Source organism: Ovis aries, chromosome 2, assembly GCF_016772045.2.
Source record: "Ovis aries strain OAR_USU_Benz2616 breed Rambouillet chromosome 2, ARS-UI_Ramb_v3.0, whole genome shotgun sequence".
Lineage (NCBI taxonomy): Eukaryota > Metazoa > Chordata > Mammalia > Artiodactyla > Bovidae > Ovis > Ovis aries.
The window spans coordinates 139,785,079-139,800,013 of record NC_056055.1 but is presented as its reverse complement, the minus strand read 5'-3'; positions in this window follow the sequence as shown (position 1 = coordinate 139,800,013).

The following is a 14,935-nucleotide window of genomic DNA, read 5'->3' as shown; positions in this document are numbered from 1 at the left end:
GCAGTCAGTAATCTTGATTCAGGCTTGTGCTTCATCCAGCCTGGCATTTCGCATGATATTCTCTGTATATAAGTTAAATAAGCATGATGACAATATACAGCCTTGATGTATTCCTTTCACAATTTTGAACCAGGCCATTTAACCTTTCTTAAAAAGCAGAGACATTACTTTGTCTACAAAGGTCCGTCCAGTCAAGGCTATGATTTTTCCAGTAGTCATTTATGGATGTGAGAGTTGAATTATAAAGAAAGCTGAGCGCCGAAGAATTAATGCTTTTGAACTGTGGTGTTGGAGAAGACTCTTGAGAGTCCCTTGGGCTGCAAAGAGATCCAACCAGTCCATCCTAAAGGAGATCAGTCCTGGGTGTTCATTGGAAGAACTGATGTTGAAGCTGAAACGCCAATACTTTGGCCACCTGATGCGAAGAGCTGACTCATTTGAAAAGACACTGATGCTGGGAAAGATTGAGAGGAGGAGGAGAAGGGGACGACAGAGGATGAGATGGTTGGATGACATCACCGACTCAATGGACATGGGTTTGGGTAGACTCTGGCAGTTGGTGATGGACAGGGAGGCCTGGCGTGCTGTGGTTCATGAGGTCGCAAAGAGACACGACTGAGTGACTGAACTGAACTGAACTGAACTGAACCTGAAGTATATTTAATTTACTATGTGCTATTATCAAGTGTACTGCAAAGTGATTTAGGATTCCCTGGTGGCTCAGATGGTAAAGAGTCTGCCTGCAATGCGGGAAACCTGAGTTCGATCCTTGGGTCTGGAAGATCCTATGGCGAAGGAAATGGCAACCCACTCTAGTATTCTTGCCTGGAAAATCCCGTGGACAGAGGAACCTGGGAGGCTACAGCACCAAGAGTCAGACACGACTGAGCAACTTCACTCACTCACTCATCCTGTGCTATACAGTAGGGGCTTCCCAGGTGGGGCTAGTGGTAAAGAACCCACCTGCCAGCTGAGAAGTCATAAGAGACTTGGGTTTGATCCCTGGGTCGGGAAGAGCCATGGCAACCCACTCCAGTATTCTTGTCTGGAGAATCCCATGGACAGAGGAGCCTGGCGGGCTACAGTCCCTGGGGTTGCAAAGATTTGGACACAACTGAGATGACAGCACGCAGGCACGCTATATAGTAGACCCTTGTTCATCTATTTCATATATAATAGTGTATTTATGTCAATTCCAGACTCCTAATTCGTCTCTACTCCTGCCTCCCCACTATCCTATTTGGAAGCCATAAGTTTGTTTTTTATGTCTGAGTCTATTTCAGTTTTGTAAATAAGTTCATTTGGATCATTTTTTTTATATTTCACATGTAGTTGGTATCACAAGATATTTGTCTTTCTCTATCTACTTCATTTAATATGACTGTCTGTAGGTCCATCTTATGTTACTACAAATGTCATTAGTTCATTCTTTTTTGTGGCTAATATTCTATTGTATATATATCATGTCTTCTTTATCCATTCATCTTTAGATGGACATTTAAGTTGCTTCCATGTCTTGGCAGTTGTAAATAGTACTGCTAAGAGCACTGGGGTGCGTGTGTTTTTGAATTGGAGTTTTCTCCAGATTCAGGCCCAGCAGTGGGATTGCAGGGTCACATGATAACTCTCTGTAGTTGTTCAAGAAACCTCCATACTGTTTTCCATAGTGGCTGTACCAATTTACATTCCCACCAACAGTGTAGGAGGGTTCCTTTTCCTCCATACCCTCTTCAGCGTTTATTATCTGTAGACTTTTAAAATATAATTGTATTCATTTATCTACGGCTGAGCTGGGTCTTTGTTGCTGTGCAGGCTTTTCTCTGGTTACAGTGCACAGGCTTCACATTGTGGTGGCTTCTCATGCTGCTGAGCACGGGTTGTAGGGTGCACGGGCTTCAGCGGTTGCAGCACGTGGGCTCAGTTGTGGTTCCCAGGTTCTAGAGCACATTCTCAACAGTTGTGGCATGTGGGCTTATTTGCTCTGCAGCATGTGGGATCTCCCCAGATCAGAGATCAAACCAGTGTCTCCTGCATAGTGTCTCCTGATTCTTTACCACATGACCCACTAGGGAAGCCCTGTAGACTTTTCAATGATGGCCAGTCTGACTGGTGTGAAGTGATATCTCATCGTAGTTTTAATTTGCCTTTCTCTAATAATTAGCAATATTGAGCATCTTTTCATATGCCAGTGACTATCTGTATGTCTCCTTTGGAGAAATGTCTATTTAAGTCTTCTGCCCGTTTTTTTTTTAATTGGGTTATTTGTTTTTTAATATTTTGTATATTTTTGAAATAATCCCTTGTCAGTAGCATCTTTCAAATATTTTCTCACAGTCTGTAAGTTGTGTTTTCATTTTTTTATGGTTTCCTTTGCTGTACAGAAGCTTTTAAGTTTAATTAGGTTCCATTTGCTTATTTTTGCTCTTATTTCCATTACTCTAGGAGAAAATTTAAAAAAAAAAATACTGCTGCGATTTATGCCAGAGAGTGTTCTGCCTATGTTTTCTTCTAGTAGTTTTATAGTATCTGGTTTTACATTTAGTTCTTTAATTCATTTTGAGCTTTTTGGTATATGGTGTGAGAAAATGTTCTAATTTCATTCTTTTCCATGTAGCTGTCCAGGTTTCCTAGCACCACTTATTTTTAAAAATATATTATCTTCTCTTTTTGAGAAATATTAATTAGTTAATTTTACTTTTTTGTGCTGGACCTCCGTTGTTGCACTCGGGCTTTCTCTAGCTGGGGAGAGCGGAGGCTGCTCTTCATCGCCGTGCTCAGGCGCGGCATTGCAGCGACCCCTCTTGATGCGGAGCATAGGCTGTGGGTGCATGGGCTTCAGCAGTTACAACACAAGGGCTTGGTTGCTCTGTGGCGCGTGGACTCTTCCTGGACCAGGGATCAAACCTGTGTCCCCTGCATTGGCAGGCGGATTCTCATCCACTGAGCCCCCAGGGAAGTCCTCCAGCACCACTTATTGAAGAGACTGTCTTTTCTTTTTTTGTATATTCTTGCCTTCTTTGTCATAGATTAATTGACCATAAGTGTGTGGGCTTATTTCTGGGTTTTCTATGCTGTCTCACTGATCTATAATATAAGTGCAAATCCTTTCGGGTCAGAAGAGTTCCTTGTTAGGGTGGGAACACTTCTTCCCCTCTCCCAGTGGCCCTTCCACGTGGAAGTAGCTCTACCAGCTTAACACCCCCACTTGCTTCTTCCTAGAGACGGAGGAATGACTATCATTGTGCGGTTGTTCGTTTTTAAATTCCTGTGTTTTTGAGATATGTGACATGTGACATACAGCACTGTGTAACATTAAGATCTGCGACACAAAGACTTGACCTACATCACAGAACGATCATCACAGTAAGTTTAGTGACCACCCATGATCTTATATAGATAAGCATTTAGAGAAACACATAAAACCTTTTCTCTGTGATGAGAACACTTAGGATTTACTCCCCTAAAGCTTTCACATCTAACATTCAGCAGTGCTAATTACATTTAACATGTTGCACATTGCACATTACATTCCCAGTACTTATTTACCTTGTAAAGTAAGTCTGTATCTTTTAACTGTCTTCATCCAGTTCGCCCACCCCACCCCCTCTCTCTAGTAATTACACATTTGACCTCTTTTTCTGTGAGTTTGTTTTTGAAGTAAATTGACCCACCACACTTTATTACTTCCTGATAGACAACATAGTGATTCCATATTTCAAAATAATCACCACAATAAGTCTAGTTATATCACCATACAAAGTATTACATTTATTGACTATATTCCCCACACTGTATTTTTTATATCCGTGACTCATTTATTTTGCAACTGGAAGTTTTTACCTCTTATTATCCTTCATCTATTTCTTTCCTTCCCTCACTTCCCCACCCTCTGGCAACCACCTGTTTGTTCTCTATATTTACAACCATTTTGGTTTTGCTACATTTATTCATTTGTTTCTTAGATTGCACATATAAGTGAAATCATACAGAATTTGTCTTTCCGTGACTTATTTCACTTAGCATAATACCCTCAAGGTCCATTCATGTTGTCACAAATGGCAAGATTTCATTCTTTTGGCTGAGTACTATTCCATTATATTAATATATACAAAATCTTCTTTATCCATTCATCTATTGATTGGCATTTAGACTGCTTCCATATCTTGGCTGTTGTAAATAATGCTTGTGTCCTTTCTAATTGATGTTTTCATTTTCTTCAGATAAATACCTGCAAGTGAAATTTCTAGGTCTTCTGGTCATTCTGTTTTTAATTTCTTGAGGCATCTCCATACTGTTTTCCATAATGACTGCACAAAAGGGATGACTTTTCTATTATAATTATTACATTTGTAAAGAATAAACAGGGAAGGCTCCACTCAGCCCTTTCTCTCTCCAAAACCTGTTCTGAGAGGCCTGTAGGTGACCAACATTTCCTATGATTAAATGGAGAGATTCAGAATTAGGAAGCCCTCTTACGTAAGTAAATGTAAGTCACATTCTTTAGTATCAGATCTTATCAGTAATAAAGGTCATACTTTTGATCACCTATCTGCCTAATGCTTTTGATTTATGTCTCAATTGGCTCAGAAACCTGGGTGAAGATGAAGAGTGTTATTTATCACTCTAATATCTAGGGATTTATCTTACAGATGTATTTACATATGTGTGAAATAACACGTATACAAGTTTATCCATTGCAAGATTGTTTGGAGCAGGAAAAGACTAAGAACAATCTACATGTCCATGTAAAATTATTTAAATTATGACACTACTGCACAATGGGATATTATACAGCCATAGTACATGAGCAAGCTCCAAGAAAGAGTAAAAAAGTGTATTATGGTAATCATTTCATGATATATGTAAGTCAAATCATTATGCTGTATACCTTAAACTTATACAGTGCTGTATGTCAATTATATCTCAGTAAAATTGAAAAAGAAGTTGGTGATAAATGTTACAAAAAAATTAAATCTGGATGAAGAAGATGGAATGGCAAAATTGTGAGAGAGGTTCTATTTATATATGGTGGTCAGCAAAGTTCTCTCTGATATGACATTTGTGCTCAGGCCAGAAGGAAGAAAGACTAGAACTTTGAAAACAAATAGGTCAAAGGCCCTGAGGTATGTATACTCTGAGATCTTTTGTATGCTTACTATGTAAAAGGATTTTCCCTAGGCTTAGTTAATTCTTTTAGAATATTTTGCATCTAAAATACAAAATCCAGGAACAATTATAGAAAGAAGTATATGCACTCATTAAGCAATAATTCTTAAGAAATACAAAGGGTGAATTTTCATGAAAACAAGTTCATTTTCTTTAGATTAATCTGGAATTTGAGATTGTACAAAGCCTACTACTGGCTGCCTCACATGTCCACATTTGATCTTCCACAACACACTCCTGAAATCCTAAAATGATGAAGTTCTGTCTGTCTCTGTCAGTGATCCTTTCTAGCACTCTAAGAACTAGAATAAATCTCTGCATATTCTTGTGAGTCTCCCAAAGTTTGCCTTAGCCAGAGACAGAGAGGAATCAATCTTTCAAGTTGATTACCCTCAGCTCTGTTTTCAGGGCTTCCCAGGTGGTTTGGTGGTAAAGAATCTGCCTGCCAGTACAGGAGCCTAAGGTTTGATCCCTGGGTCAGGAAGATCTCCTGGAGAAGGAAACAGCAACACATTCCAATTTCTTGCTTGGGAATTCCATGGACAGAGGAGCCTGGCGAGCTATAGTCCACTGGGTCTCAAAGAGTTGGACACGACTTAGCAACTGAGCACGCACACAGCCTTGTTTTCATAGTAAACATATCGAGTTAATGAAAACAGACACTGAGTATTATTTTAGGGGAAATAGCAGAGAACAGAGGGATAGGGGAAAACCAAAAGAGATCAAAAGGTTATTAAACAACCTGGAATTAATGATAATAAACTTGAAAAAAAAGTTTCAAACCAGTGTATCCTGTTTTTTTCCTGTCCACCCTCCGTAAAGTAAGGGTCTTAGAGAAAGGCACAATGAATTTAACAAGACTCCAAGCTTTCCTAATACAGGAGGCAGGGGCTGTTTCATTTACTTTTGTATCTTCAAACACATGGTAGGCAGGCCATCTATATTTGTGGAATTAACAATTCATATTAAAACTAAGCAATAGCAACCATAATTTTCTATATATTAATACATTGCTTGATGATGAAAGTGAAAGTGAAGTCGCTCAGTCATGTCTGACTCTTTGCGACCCCATGGATTGTAGCCTACTAGGCTCCTCCATCCATGGGATTTTCCAGGCAAGAGTACTGGAGTGGGCTGCCATTTCCTTCTCCAGGGGATCGTCCCAACCCAGGGATTGAACTTGGGTCTCCCGCACTGCAGACAGATGCTTTACCATCTGAGCCATCAGGGAAGCCCTTGCTTGATGATACTTGGGTTCAATTTCATGTATGGGTTTCCTATTGTTTTTCAAAAGGCCTGCCCATGAAAAACCCGAAAAGATGCAATGGAGCACTCCCAGGCCCTCCCTTGTACTCAGAGGAAATGGGAGACCGTCTGACTGTGGGCATAAGAATTTCAAGGCCCAGAACGTGGCAGTTAGGCCTGGCCATGGCTCGCTGAGTCTCAAGGTAATTACCTTCTATGATAGTCTAAGTTGTTCCTGAGGCTTTGCCTTGAGGGGTATCCCACCTGCAGAACTGCTAAGAAATGCAAACTTTGGGTGTCTTCTGAAAGACACAAGAGAGGCTATGGGAAGACACAGTCACTCTCTGGCATGTACATCTTGTTTGTATCTTTCACTCTGCTTGTTAGCTTATTCAGAACAAAATCAAAGTAACAGCAACTTGAGTGGAGGCTAAGTCTTTAGTCTCTATTCCCTGAACCCAGGCCAGATTCAGTGGTCCAGTTTTCAGCTTACTAAATTATATCATCCACCACTGTTTCTACAGTAAACATATTTAATGTGTGGGTGGTGGGTGTGTGTGTGTGCTCAGTCATGTCTGACTCTTTGCAGTCCCCTGGACTGCAACCCACCAGGCTCCTCTGTCCGTGGGATTTTCTGGGCAACAATACTGGAAAATATATTTAATAAAAGAAGACAATTTATGCACAGTGAGTATTAGTTTAATAGAAGATTGAGGAATATGCTTGTGTCCTCAGAGAATTGACTTTCCAGTGAGAGAGACAAAAAGTATAGAAAGCTTTACTATTGAAACCCATGTCAAATCTATGGGAACTGAGAACCCATATGATGAATCAGGAGGCATTCACTCCACTGAATGTAATAGTATATAAACCTGCCTTTTCAAGTTACTTATTTTTTTAATAGAATTTTAAAACATAAAAGATTATCCAGTATAGAATTATTGAATCTATCTGAACCAGACCTTCTGAATGAGTATACCACAGTATAACACTCTTCTGCCTCTGATACAATCTTTCTTTGGGGTCAGGACAGAGGGCCGGAAGTACCTAAGCTTGCCATGGCGCCTGCACTGGCTCATTTGCCACCTTGTTAGGGTGGATTCTTTCTCCGGCAGCAGCCTAAGCTGTCCCCATGGCCTGGATGTGGTAGGAGGGGTCTCATGGAAATGAGCCCTTTGTTAGACCAATCTCAAGGAGACTTATCTTCTTTTTAGCTGATTACCTGGTTTCTTTAAAAATTTATAATGTGGAAATATACATATGACTTTACCATTTTAACCATTTTCTTTACTCTTTTTAAAATTGAGGTGTACTTGATATGTAACATTGTATTTGTTTCCGGTGTAGAACCTCATGATTTTATATATATATATAGCAAAATGTTTACCACAAATCTGGTTATCATTAGTCACCATACATAGTTACAGTTTTCCCCTTGTGATGAGAACTTGTAAGATTTGCTTTCTCAGTAACTTGCAACGTGCAATACAGTATTAATGCTATCCAAGCAGGTTCACTTGTCAGACTGCAGCAAGCCAAACGTGGGGGCTCCAAGCTTTGCAGCAGAGAAAGGGTTTATTCACAAAGCAGGCAAGCAAGGAGCGGGTGGGAGAACAAACCTAAAATTCACCTATTCCAAGGCAAAAGACTCAGGATATTTATGGGATAAAGAAGCAGGGTAGTCTGGGGTATGAGAAAGAACATCAGAGTCAAGAAAGAAGGGAAGTAAAAAAAAATAAAAAATAAAAAATAAATAAATAAAAGAAAGAAGGGAAGTAATCTATGTTCTGTGCAGGTGTATCTGGATGACAACCTTCTTCAGAGGACGTACATTCAGAAAATAGGGGTGGTAGCATAATCCGAAGGTGGAGTTTTAACCCTTTGACATCAAAATGTCATCCACTGGACACTTATGCAGGACTAGTTAAATGGTCAGTGGTCTGAACCGGCTTGAACTGGGCAATATAGGTCCATTTTACCTGAGAAACAACTTATGCAGCCACTACTATAGCAACCTGTATGTCAGTGGTGGTGCTTTAGTCGCTAAGTTGTGTCTGACTCCTGTGACCCCATGGACTGTAGCCCATTAGGCTCCTCTGTCCATGAGATTCTCCAGGCAAGAATACTGGAGTGGGTTGCCATTTCCTTCTCCAAGGGATCTTCCCAACCCAGGGATCGAGCCCAGGTCTCCCGCCTTGCAGGCAGATTCTTTACCAGCTGAGACACCAGAGAAACCAATCTAACAGAGATGTTAGATAACATAGGGGCTGGTTAAAGGAATCTTGAAAAATATTATATAACCATGGTGGGGCTTAGAAAGTATGTAATTTGTAGAAACAATCCAGGCGAGTTTAATCAGTGAAGGCAGGTTACAGGATACTATTTATTAGGTAAACTATAGGGTAAGCGATCTAACTGATGATTGCCCTTAGTTTCATTACTCAGTATAGTCACTGTGCTGTGTTGTATTCCCTTGATTTCTTTATTTTATAATTGAAAATTTGTTCCTTTGACTCCTTTCACCCATTTTACCTATCTTGCACCCTGCCTCTGGCAACCATCAGTCTGTTCTCTGTACCATGAACTGGGTTTTTAAAAAATTATTTGTTTTGGTTTTTTAGATTCCACATTATTAAGTGAGATAATACATATTTGTCTATCTCTAGCTGACTTATTTCACTTGGCATAATGTTCTCAAGGTCCATCCATGTTCTCACCTATGTGAAGACTTCTTTTATTGTGTGTGGCTGAGTAATATTCCATCTGTGTGTGTGTGTGTGTGTGCACGTGCGTGTGAGTGTGTGTATATAGTTGTCCCTTGGTATCTGCAGGGGAAATTGGTTCCAGGACCCCCTGTGGATACCAAAATCTACAGATGCTCAAGTCTGTTACAAAATGTCATAGTATTTGTATATAATCTACACACATCTTTTTATATACTTTATGTCATGTCTAAATTAATTACAATACCTAATTCAATGTAAATACTATGTAAATAGTTTAAATACAATGTACTTGACTATGTGTGGCTTCCCTGGTAGCTCAGTGGTAAAGAATCTACCTGTCAATGCAGGAGACACGAGTTTGATCCCTGAGTTGGGAAGATCCTCTTGAGAAGGAAATGGTAACCCACTCCAATATTCTTGCCTGGCAAATCCCATGGACAGAGGACCCTGGCAGGCTACAGTCAGAAATCATCAAGGAAACGCAAATTAAAGGCACAATGAGAAACCACCATCTTTAGAATGGCCAAAATTAATAAGAATGATAGGGTGTTGTCCAGGATACTTAGCAGATATATTTCGGGTACAAGTGGAAAATGATCTGAGCACTTTAGTAAGCCATTTGGCAGTGCATGGTAAAGCTAAACATATGCCTGCCCAGTGACTCAGTAATTTTGCTCTTAGCTATAAATCACAGAAACGAGCACACACATCTACCCAAAGACATGCACAGCATTGTTCAGATCAGCTTATTCATAACACCAAAATATCCACCAACAGAATAGGTACATCAATTGTGGTACATTCATATACCCGGAGAAGGCAATGGCACCCCACTCCAGTACTCTTGCCTGGAAAATCCCATGGACGGAGGAGCCTGGTGGGCTGCAGCCCATGGGGTTGCTAAGAGTCGGACACGACTGAGCGACTTCATTCACTTTTCACTTTCATGCATTGGAGAAGGAAATGGCAACCCACTCCAGTGTTCTTGCCTGGAGAATACCAGGGACGGGGGAGCCTGGTGGGCTGCCATCTATGGGGTCGCACAGAGTTGGACACGACTGAAGCGACTTAGCAGCAGCAGCAGCACATTCATATACCACATATATATTTACTACATGATTCCAGTTACATGACTTTCTGGAACAGGGAAAGCTAATCTGTGCTGGTTACTTTTAAGGAGGTATTGACTGGAAGAGGGAACTTTCTGGAGTGCTGAAAATGTTCTCTTGGTTTGGGTGGTGTTTACAAGGTAGTGTTCATTTGTGAAACTTCATCAAGTCATACCTTTGAAATTCATGCCCTTCACTGTTTGTATAATTTTTGTTTTTAAAGTTAAAAAAAAATTTACAGCTACCTGCCCCCTGCCCACAAAAGCTCCTTCTTTTCCCTTTATGTGTCACAAATATTTTATTTTAAATGAAATCTTAGTACAGAACCTGTGCTGTTTTATGAATTTCCATATGTTCGATTCCTGGGTCAGGAAGATTCCCCTAGAGGAGAGCATGGCAACCCACTCCAGTATTCTTGCCTGGGAAATCCCATGGACAGAGGAGCCTGGTCAGATATAGTACATAGGGTTGCAAAGAGTTGGACAGAACTGAGCGAATCTCTGTATGTCTCTCTGTTGCCTATATAAGGCCTACTTACAATTTATGTATATATCAACCTGTGCATTGGGTCAAATGTAAAAAATGACTCAAGAAAACTTGGTTACTCACAATTAGTAGATAATTGAGGGGATATTAGAGGCCTCCAATTATCAGACATAGGGTCAGGCTCTAAGTCTCCCTCCAAGAATCTCATGCTCGGGTGATCTCTTATATATCTGTTATATAATGGCAGGTCTCAGACAAGATTCTGTCATATATTAAAAAATCTATTAGCAGGAAGACAGAAAAAAAAAAAAAGTCCTACAACCTATTCCCAAAGCTCAGAGAGACACTGGATTTCTGGCTTTTAGGCATTCTGACATACATCTTACACAAACACAAAAACATAAAGGTCTAGCACAAGCCAAGCAGCCTCAGAGTGGGGCTCTTGGCCTGGAGCTTTGATTAGCATATTCTGCCACTTAGTGACAGATCTGTTGCTTAACTCAGATCTAAAATCGAGCAATCTACATTTTTGTGTCAATCTAGCAAAGACATATCTGCTTTTTAAAAATTCTTGATTAAGTGGTATATCCATTCTAGGAGGCCACCAGGGTTGGTTTGGCACTCTATGCTATTAGGGACTTCAGTTCAATTCAGTCGCTCAGTCGTGTCTGACTTTGTGACCCCATGAACCACAGCACGCTAGACCTCCCTGTCCATCACCAACTCCCAGAGTTCACCCAAACTCATGTCCATTGAGTCAGTGATGCCATCCAACCATCTCATCCTATGTCGTCCCCTTTTCATCCCACTCTCAATCTTTCCCAGCATCAGGGTCTTTTCAAATGAGTCAGCTCTTCGCATCAGGTGGCCAAAGGATTGCAGTTTCAGCTTCAACATCAGTCCTTCCAATGAACACCCAGGACTGATCTCCTTTAGGATGGACTGGTTGGATCTCCTTGCAGTCCAAGGGACTCGCAAGAGTCTTCTCCAACACCACAGTTCAAAAGCATCAATTCTTTGGCACTCAGCTTTCTTTATAGTCCAACTCTCACATCCATACATGACCACTGGAAAACCATAGCCTTGGCTAGATGGACCTTTGTGGACAAAGTAATGTCTCTGCTTTTGAATATGCTGTCAGGTTGGTCATAACTTTCCTTACAAGGAGTAAGCGTCTTTTAATTTCATGGCTGCAATCACCATCTGCAGTGATTTTGGAGCACAGAAAAATAAAGTCAGCCACTGTTTCCCCATCTATTTGCCATGAAGTGATGGGATCGGATGCCATCATCTTAGTTTTCTGAATGCTGTGCTTATTCTAGTTCCTGTGCATGCTTCTCTTACTTTATCCAATATCCCAAAAGTTGGAATGCTAGAAGGTTCAGTCTTGGGCTCTTATGACTAAGCCAAAGCCTTTGACTGTGTGGATCACAAGAAACTGTGGAAAATTCTGAAAGAGATGGGAATACCAGACCACCTAACCTGCCTCTTGAGAAATCTGTATGCAGGTCAGGAAGCAACAGTTAGAACTGGACATGGAACAACAGACTGGTTCCAAATAGGAAAAGGAGTACGTCAAGGCTATATATTGTCACCTTGCTTATTTAACTTATATGCAGAGTACATCGTGAGAAACGCTGGGCTGGAAGAAACACAAGCTGGAATCAAGATTGCTGGGAGAAATATCAATAACCTCAGATATGCAGATGACACCACCCTTATGGCAGAAAGTGAAGAGGAGCTAAAAAGCCTCTTGATGAAAGTGAAAGAGGAGAGTGAAAAAGTTTGCTTAAAGCTCAACGTCCAGAAAACAAAGATCATGGCATCTGGTCCCATCACTTCATGGGAAATAGATGGGCAAACAGTGGAAACAGTGTCAGACTTTCTTTTTTGGGGCTCCAAAATCATTGCAGATGGTGACTGCAGCCATGAAATTAAAAGATGCTTACTCCTTGGAAGAAAAGTTATGACCAACCTAGATAGTATATTCAAAAGCAGAGACATTACTTTGCCGACTAAGGTCCGTCTAGTCAAGGCTATGGTTTTTCCAGTGGTCATGTATGGATGTGAGAGTTCGACTGTGAAGAAGGCTGAGTGCCGAAGAATTGATGCTTTTGAACTGTGGTGTTGGAGAAGACTCTTGAGAGTCCCTTGGACTGCAAGGAGATCCAACCAGTCCATTCTGAAGATCAGCCCTGGGATTTCTTTGGAAGGAATGATGCTAAAGCTGAAACTCCAGTACTTTGGCCACCTGATGCAAAGAGTTGACTCACTGGAAAAGACTCTGATGCTGGGAGGGATTGGGGGCAGGAGAAGAAGGGGACGACAGAGGATGAGATGGCTGGATGGCATCACTGACTCGATGGACGTGAGTCTGAGTGAACTCTGGGAGATGGTGATGGACAGGGAGGCCTGGCGTGCTGTGATTCATGGGGTAGCAAAGAGTCGGACTCGACTAAGCAACTGAACTGAACTGAACTGGTACTCTCTCTAGGAGAAGTCATCTAATGTCATGACTTTAAATGTTTTCTTTATGTTAATAACTCCAAAATTTGTATCTCCAACCTTGCCTTCTCTCCTAAGTTGCAAACTCATCTATCAGCTGTCCACTTGACATCTCTACCTGGATGACTAACAAATATTTCAAACTAAATGCCTAACTAAGCTAAATAATGCCATTATGCTAGACTAATTGTTCTCAGTATTGGAGAAGAGGAAGGGGAAAAGCAATAACCATCTCTTAGAAATGTAGAGGGATTTTTCATTGCCACAATGGCTAGGGGAGCTACTTATATTTCTTCTAAATTTTTTTTTTTCTACTTAGCATCATCTTTGTGAATTTCATCAGTGTTAATGCATGCAGTTTGGTTTATGTATTTTCATTACTGTATGGTTTATTAGTTCATTGTTTAATTATACCACAATTTAGTTGCCCATTCTTTTTTTGGTGGATCTTTAGTGTATTTCCAATTCTTTGCATTTATATATCATGCACCTATGAATATTCTTGAACATACCTTCTTAAGCACATATGTAAAAACTTCCCTAGAATACACTTTTAGGAGTAGACTTTGGGGGCATCAACTATGCATATCATAAACTTTAGCACATATTATTACCAAGTTACTCTCTAGAATATTTTTACTAAGTTGACACTCAAAAAGATGGTCTTTAATATACTATCCTACACAATTATGGTATGAGAGAAATGGATATCAGCATGTGAGAGTCTTTTTGGTTCTTCATCTGAAAAAACAACTTTCCTTGTGTGCAGCCAGGAATCCATTCTCCCTGAAGGGTGGTAGCTGCATAGAGCTTGGCCCCTATAAGAGAGAGACAAGGAAGAAGAATGGGAGCGTAAAGGACCAGGGGCCTGATGGGAACAGTAAATATATCTTCTGCAATAAGTGTGGTTTCTCTTAGTAGACTGTATCTGTAGTTTACCCAGACATTGTGGGGGCATAAAGGAGCAGGGACATTTGTTCAGGTGTCACTGTCTCTAGGCAGAGTCTGGGTCTTCTTTTTATTCCCACTGCCAAACTCCATACCAGGACATTAGTAGGCATGGAGTAAATAATATTCAGAACCACTGAGTGGGGCTACCCTGACATGCATATGATTTGTCCTATTAAATACTTATATTCTAACTTGATCAAAAAGTGAATTGTTTTTGTCTGGCACAAAGTAGAGACTTGATAAATATTTGTTGAGTGGATAAAAGTGAACATGATTAATTTGAATTTAAATTACCTCAGCATAACTCAATTTTTTCTCATTGGCTTGATGTAATGTCTGGATTGAATCTATAACCGAATTTTTTTTTTCAGATAAATTCATTTGATCTGTTTTGGAACTGCCAAAAAACTCTGAACTCACTTAACAGACTATTTCACCAGACGTTTTAAATTTTCAAGAAAATGCTGGAAAAATTTGCTTTACCACAAGAAAAAACTCCTTTAAGTGAATAAAATTATTGTGCAAAAAGTATACTAATAGAAAGGGGCTCTTGGGAATTCCCTGGCAGTCCAGTGGTGAGGGTGCTGGACTTTCACTACTGAGGGACGGAGTTCAATCCCTGGTGGGGGAACTAAGATCCCACAGTCTTTGCAGCTGGTTCAAAAAAAAGGTGCTCTAATAGAGCAGTAGGTTTCTGCACTATTATGAATGGCATTTTGGTCTCTTAAAACGTTTCTTGTTTTAGAT